Below are 7223 nucleotides of genomic sequence, written 5' to 3' on the forward strand. Positions count from 1 at the left end.
CGTATATATATACAGTATATATATATATAGGTTAAGATCTTCAAAAAATCATTCTTTGAATGTAAACATTTCATTTCATCCATAAAATTAACTCTATTTAAAAAAAATTGTTTCTATCTTTTTAAATGTATTTTAATTGCTACTTCTCTGAAAATGAAGGTCTTTTGTGTCCTCCAACTTTAATATCTTGTGTAACATTTACAATTTTTTTTTTCTGAATATGAACAATTTTATTTTTAACCTTTAAGTAATTGTCTGGTCTAAGCAAGCAAGTGTTTGTGTTAGGCTTAAAGTGCACATTCACATAAAATCTTACAACTAAAAATAACTCCTTTACTCAGCCTCATATAATGTACAATGACTGTTACTTGATAGAGCATCCTCATCATCATCAACCCATAGTTATCCAGCATAAATACAAATATCCTGATAATCAATGAGTATCCATCCAGATCCACATCCTGAATATTTGTGTATGCTGTTACAACATACTTAAAGTGCGCATTCACATAAAATCCTACAACTAAAAATATCTCCTTTTTTCAGCCTCCTATACTGTACAATGACAGTTACTTGATAGAGTATCCTCATCATCATCAACCCATAATTAACAAGTTACTCATCAATTTTAATGTTTATGACTCCATATGTTTAATTGTATCGAGTAGGTATTATTATTGACAATGGAAATATTTCATACACATTTCATTAATACTTTCCATTATTTGTGAGAAGCAATTTTAGTGTTCATACCAACCGTATCCCCATTATATCTATGTAGTGTAAATTTCAACATCATTTCATTACTTTAGATTAATTGTATCCATAAATCTTCCAAGTGTAATTAGATATACTGTACTACAATCTAAATTTAAAACCATTATTTATTTTTACAATTTTTTCATCTTTCCCCTTTGTATATGAATTTCTATAGGTTTTTTAGTACATGGTTCTGCATTTGCAATTTTTGAAGTAGATACATTTCTGTAGCTATTTACAGAAATATATATAGTCAATTTTTTCAAAGCTGATCTGTATTACTATTTCCAGGTTCTAGGCAACATTTTATTTTAGGAAAAGCTATATTTTTAAATTATTTTTTTTAAGTACCATGTATATAAAATCAAATACAGAACAGCAAAATTTGGACAGATAATATTTTAGATTTCGGGAAAAAAGATGCAGCATTTATGACTAAATTTTGGCGGATTATGTAGGGTTCCACTTGTGAATGTAAATTTTAAAAATAGATTTTGGAGGAAATCAGAAACATTTTTTCTTTAAATTAGCATTGGTCAGTTTTTGTTTTTTTTTACGCTGATAGATTTGTGCTTTTCATTTACTGTAGTCAAGTGGTTTAGTGCTAGAGAGATGAATTTCATACTGTAGTAATATTAGTAGGCTGTTGTACTCCAGGCATATAATAAACCTCATTTTTTAAATAAGTTTTCATAAATTATTTGTAGTTGGATTTTCTAGCTATTTGTCTGATTTATTTTATATCCAAAAGGAAAGTAATTTTATGAGAAAACAACAATTCCACCCATAGGATTTGGACCTATGACTTCGGAATTGTAAAGGAAACATCTTAAACAACTAGCTACAACTACCATTCCAATATCCTTTTTAGTAGGCCAGCATCACTTTTTTTTCTATACAGAAGTTTCCAATAAATAATTTTTGAAGGTACTAGTTATATCCAGTAGTAATTTTTGTCCCCTAGGCAAATGAATTTCTATAGCTATTACCCAAGGTTTATGTCAGTTCCTGTTCCTAGACGGATGAGTTTCCATCAAATAATTGGCGAGTGCAAGCACCACGTGCAGAAACTAGTGCTTCTGTCAAGCGTCAATATTGATATAGATGTTAATACGGCAAAATATTCACCGCAACATAACTCAATGTTAATAGCCAAGAAGAAAATCTTCATATAGATTCTGATTTTTGGAGAATTACTATTCAACCCTTAGTGTACATTCATGCAATGCATAGAAGTAACTTATGATAAATGTTTATGATATGCTCGCTAATTATTTAATGTATCTAATGATCAGAAAAATCCAGAAGTTATTTGTTGTAGTTGTCATGTTGGAGCATGGAAATCCAACCCATCCTCTGCATATCGATGGGGCTGTTACATAAACCTACAAGTTATTCATCGTCATGGTCATCACGGAAAAGGAATGATCAATCCAGATGCATCCTGAATATCGATGAATGTTGAAAATGAAGGCATGTTGGCCAAATCATTTTAAAAACCTGTTTCTCTTTGCTGTCATTATTTTTTTTTTTTTACTATCACAATAAAAAATGCCTGAAGTTATCCAGCATAAATACAAATATCCTGATAATCAACGAGTATCCATCCAGATCCACATCCTGAATATTTGTGTATGCTGTTACAACAGCGGTGGCATCAGCATTTCCCCCGAAAAATGGGCCATCATTCAACAGATGGGCTACACCCATCTTAGACCACACCCATCTTAGACCCACCTTGATTAGGTCAAAGGTGAACAAAATTTAAGTTAAGGTTAATTCACCTATAAGTGCCAAAAAAAGGCACTCCCAGACCAGATCAGTTCAGTTTATATCCAATAATGTTAAAGGAAACAACTTAGTATATCTGATTGGTCATTTCATTGATGTTGGAAAACAATTTCAAATTCATTAATGCTTGGGGCTTGTATAGTAACTCATTTTCAACAGTAATTAAACATATTTGCTCTTGTATTATGATTCAGAAAAGAAGGAAATTTTTAGTAGCTTCTATTAATATTTAACAAAGATAATTAAATCTGATAATTAATAATGATATTATATTGGTAATAATAAAGCTATAATTAATAATCAATTTTATAATGTCCAGTTTGCAGTTTGATTTCAATCAGTTACAGCTCCTAAGTAAATAACACCTGAATGTAACAGGCCTAAATATTGTTTCTACATTTTAAATACAATAAGTATTCATCAGAAATACAGATATATTACTTTTTCTGGCATTGCTTTTAAAATTTGTTGTAGCAATGATCATTTATAATTGAAAAGCTAGATTACTCTGTCGTTTTTTTTTTTATCTCTTTGTCACTCATTGAACTTTTCTTACTATTTAAACCTTTCAATTGTGGCATAGACAAGCCAAACCAGTCACTTGTCGCAAAAACCAATTTTAGTTATTAATACAATGTTTAACAGTAAAATGAGAGCTATATGGTACAAGAATAATTTAAATCCGACATTTCATTATGAAGTCACAGGAGTTTAAATATTCAGCTGTTTAAGGAACAGTATTTGAAAAATCAGCCTTCAAAGTTTATGATTTCGGGCATTTCTCAGGCAGAAACCATCTGCAAATCATTAAAAATTGTTGTTTTAACATTGAAAATGGGGAAAAAAGCAGCATAGCATGATATATAGATATGGTAAAGGTTAGTTTAGTGCAATAAAATAGATTTCAAAAATGTTGATATTCCAGCATGTATTGGCAATATCTCCGAAATAGGATTTGTGACGAGTGACTGGTTTGGCTTGTCTTTGCCACGATTACTTCCTCAATTTTATATTTCCACTTACCTCTGTGACTGTAATTCATTGTAAAGTCCATTCATGCACAGTATCAATAGTAGTATTTTAATTATTTAGTTGCCAATATCCATGAAAATGTCATCAAGAGATCCAATTCTCTTGGCAATAGTAGCGTACACATTAACTTGCTAACAAAAAACACCAACAGGAAAAATCACTTGAAGGTATTTTTAAAAAAAGCTATCTCTACCAGTAATAAAATTAAGTCCTTTGTTTGAAAGTAGTTAAGGTTTCTCCGTACCTGTAGATTTCTCTCGACTAATCTCTGTATTTAGCTCCTGCTTTGTGAATAACAAAATCTGATCTGAACTTATTGACGCTACCAACCTGTGTACTTGTTCACACGAATGTAACGCTTCTGTTCACTCAGTGAAGCACATGTGTACTGTGCAGGCTATGAAAGTGATAACCCATGCATATTAATATGAGGAAGACTGAATATTCATGAGTAGAATCACTGTCATTGCATGCATGAATGAGTTTCAGGATCGGAGTCTACTGTTAGTACAGATTCACTTTAACTTTTTATTCTAAGCCAAGCAATTAACAAAAAAACACGACAACTTCCTTGCATATGGTTGAATTATTTATCATGTGGAAGTTATTTAACCATGGTTTTTGCAGGCCTGTCAGTCATTCATATAAAATAAATACCTCAACTAATGAAATATATTTCCCTACCTAAGGTAACATGCCTTATTTATTTGTTGGCATAGACTATAAATTCCTGAATACATTCATCCTCAAGTTTTTATATCTCATTAATTCATTTACTATTTTCCCCTGACCAAAATACTTTCACTAGAAGGCATTAAATATTTTTTTTTTTTTTTGCATTCTAATTTTAACAAGTGATATGTCATTCTTAATTTGTGTGTCATTACTCGAAAGCTTCTCCCCAGAATTGAAATTTCTTATACTATTAACCAAGAACTCACAGCTACATTGCTTAAGAACCCTCAACAAAATAATATATCTTATAGGTATTCAGTGCTCAAATTCATACTGAATAAAATATTTTAAGATCAGATGTTATGATGATTGCAGAATTTTTTTGTAAATAAATATTGAAATAAGCATTGACATTCACCTACAACCTAGCTTTTCGAGGTCGTGAGTTTTTAGTATATACTTATATTTAGTGATGTTGGCTGGAAAGGAGTTTGATTTTAATGATCACGATTTTAATGATCCTGATAATTTATCTGAAGTAAAGCTATGCAGAATACTATGTCAAGTTGTTTTTGGCATTCCGGAACAATTATACTTATCTTGTTCTTTATCTACAGTAGGCAACCAAACCACATTTGTTTTCATTTACCTGACAGTCTCTGCCGCCGGATTCTGCTGTTCTGATTGCCTGCTTCTCTTTTTAAACCATTTCTCAATTTATTTTCGGTTTACGATCAATGCAAAAAATAATTGTGTTATCAGTGATTCAAAGGAAGCTGCTGAAAATACATTTTATTACTACTTGGAAAAAATTTGAGGAAATGGAATGTGCATACCACAGTATTATTCTTTATTAAAAATAATATTTGAAAAAAAAAAGATAGATTAGTTAATATTGTGTGAACCACTGTCAAGTGGAATTTTGAAAAGAGTTGATATGTAGAGAATGTTTGATGTTATAACAAAAATGAAGCAATACCTTAAGTCTGTAAAAGAAAGATGAAATAAGTATGAAGAAATTCTTCCTTTTGTGTCTGAGAATAAAATGCGAATGCCAAAGAAAATAATGTGGATCAAATGCAATTTTTCCTTTGTATCTGAAACACATAATAAATGATTACAAGATTGTTCAATGACAACATGGTTTACTTAAATATGTAAATAATAATGATAAGTGCTGCTGATAATAATGATAATGTATGATAATAATAATAATGATAATACTTAATAGTAATAAATGATAATCATTATAATTATATTATTACTAGAAATTGCAAATTGCAAGTGAAGTGCTGCGAAGTACAACTGCATAAAATGTTCTTCGAACAAAATTATTTATGCGAGTCAAGTGAAAATAATGAATAATAAAAATATAACAAATAACATGAGCACGACCCATTGTCTATATTAGAACAGCGTTGGTACCGTGTACAATAGTGTTTTGCTGCAGTGACATCTCTCTGCTGGCGACTCGCTGCTGCTGGCGATGACTCGCTGCTGGCGAATCGATCTGCGCATGTGTATAAAATGGTATTAAGATCAGATGTTATGATGAATGCAGAATTTTTTTGTAAATAAATATTGGAATAAGCATTGACATTCACCTATGACCTAGCTTTTCGAGTTTTTAGTATATACTTATATTTAGTGATGTTGGCTGGAAAGGAGTTCGATTTTAATGATCACGATTTTAATGATCCTGATAATTTATCTGAAGTAAAGCTATGCAGAATACTATGTCAAGTTGTTTTTGGCATTCTGGAACAATTATACTTATCTTGTTCTTTATCTACAGTAGGCAACCAAACCACATTTGTTTTCATTTACCTGACAGTCTCTGCCGCCGGATTCTGCTGTTCTGATTGCCTGCTTCTCTTTTTAAACCATTTCTCAATTTATTTTCGGTTTACGATCAATGCAAAAAATAATTGTGTTATCAGTGATTCAAAGGAAGCTGCTGAAAATACATTTTATTACTACTTGGAAAAAATTTGAGGAAATGGAGTGTGCATACCACAGTATTATTCTTTATTAAAAATAATATTTTGAAAAAAAAAAAGATAAATTATAGTTAATTTTGTGTGAACCACTGTCAAGTGGAATTTGGAAAAGAGTTGATGTGTAGAGAATGTTTGATGTTATAACAAAAATGAAGCAATAACTTAAGTCTGTAAAAGAAAGATGAAATAAGTATGAAGAAATTCTTCCTTTTGTGTCTGAGAATAAAATGTGAATGCCAAAGAAAATAATGTGGATCAAATGCAATTTTTCCTTTGTATTTGAAACACATAATAAATGATTACAAGATTGTTCAATGACAACATGGTTTACTTAAATATGTAAATAATAATAAGTGCTACTGATAATAATGATAATGTATAATAATAATAATAATAATGATGATAATACTTAATAGTAATAAATGATAATCATTATAATTATATTAATATAATGATGATAGTAATAGCAGCGGTGGATCCATGAATTTAAGTTAGAATTAGAGAGGACTAGGAAAAGATTTCCCTATCATTTTTGGGGCTGAGGTACAAAATTTTATGGCTATGTGGCACATCAGAATGGACGGAAATGCCATTGTCAGACTTAATTTGTTGAATATAATTTTCTTTTCTTCCAGGTTCTTATACAATTGGCTTCAAATGCTCACATCTCTAGATCTATTTACACTTGGAAAGCCATTCAAAGACCATACTACATAATGCTTGTCATCTATATGCTAAAACTCAATTTTTGATTTTTCAACCATGTGACTCATTTTGTGGTGAAATCTCACTTATGTAGTGAATGCATATATTTAATAATAATTATACTATATACAAATTATACAGTATAAACCATAGAATAATTGATAATATTGGCAACAATAATAATAATAATAATGTTGATGATAATCTTGAAGCACTTTTGTAATGCTCTATTAAAACAAAGTAGATTTTATTGTTATAAAT

At 30.2% G+C, this 7223-nt stretch overlaps 1 protein-coding gene across 1 annotated transcript in view; it reads right to left on the reverse strand.

Moving 5' to 3' along the window:
- The window catches only part of LOC117115408, an 11638-nt gene extending 7721 nt beyond the window's left edge, over window positions 1-3917 (reverse strand). The window contains exon 1 of the mRNA XM_033259185.1: window positions 3827-3917. The gene's annotated coding sequence lies outside the window, so the exon portion shown is untranslated. The remainder of the gene's footprint in view (window positions 1-3826) is intronic.
- Between the last annotated feature and the right edge of the window lie 3306 nt (window positions 3918-7223).

Source organism: Anneissia japonica, unplaced genomic scaffold, assembly GCF_011630105.1.
Source record: "Anneissia japonica isolate Jap-2015-1 unplaced genomic scaffold, ASM1163010v1 scaffold199_len4679917_cov187, whole genome shotgun sequence".
Lineage (NCBI taxonomy): Eukaryota > Metazoa > Echinodermata > Crinoidea > Comatulida > Comatulidae > Anneissia > Anneissia japonica.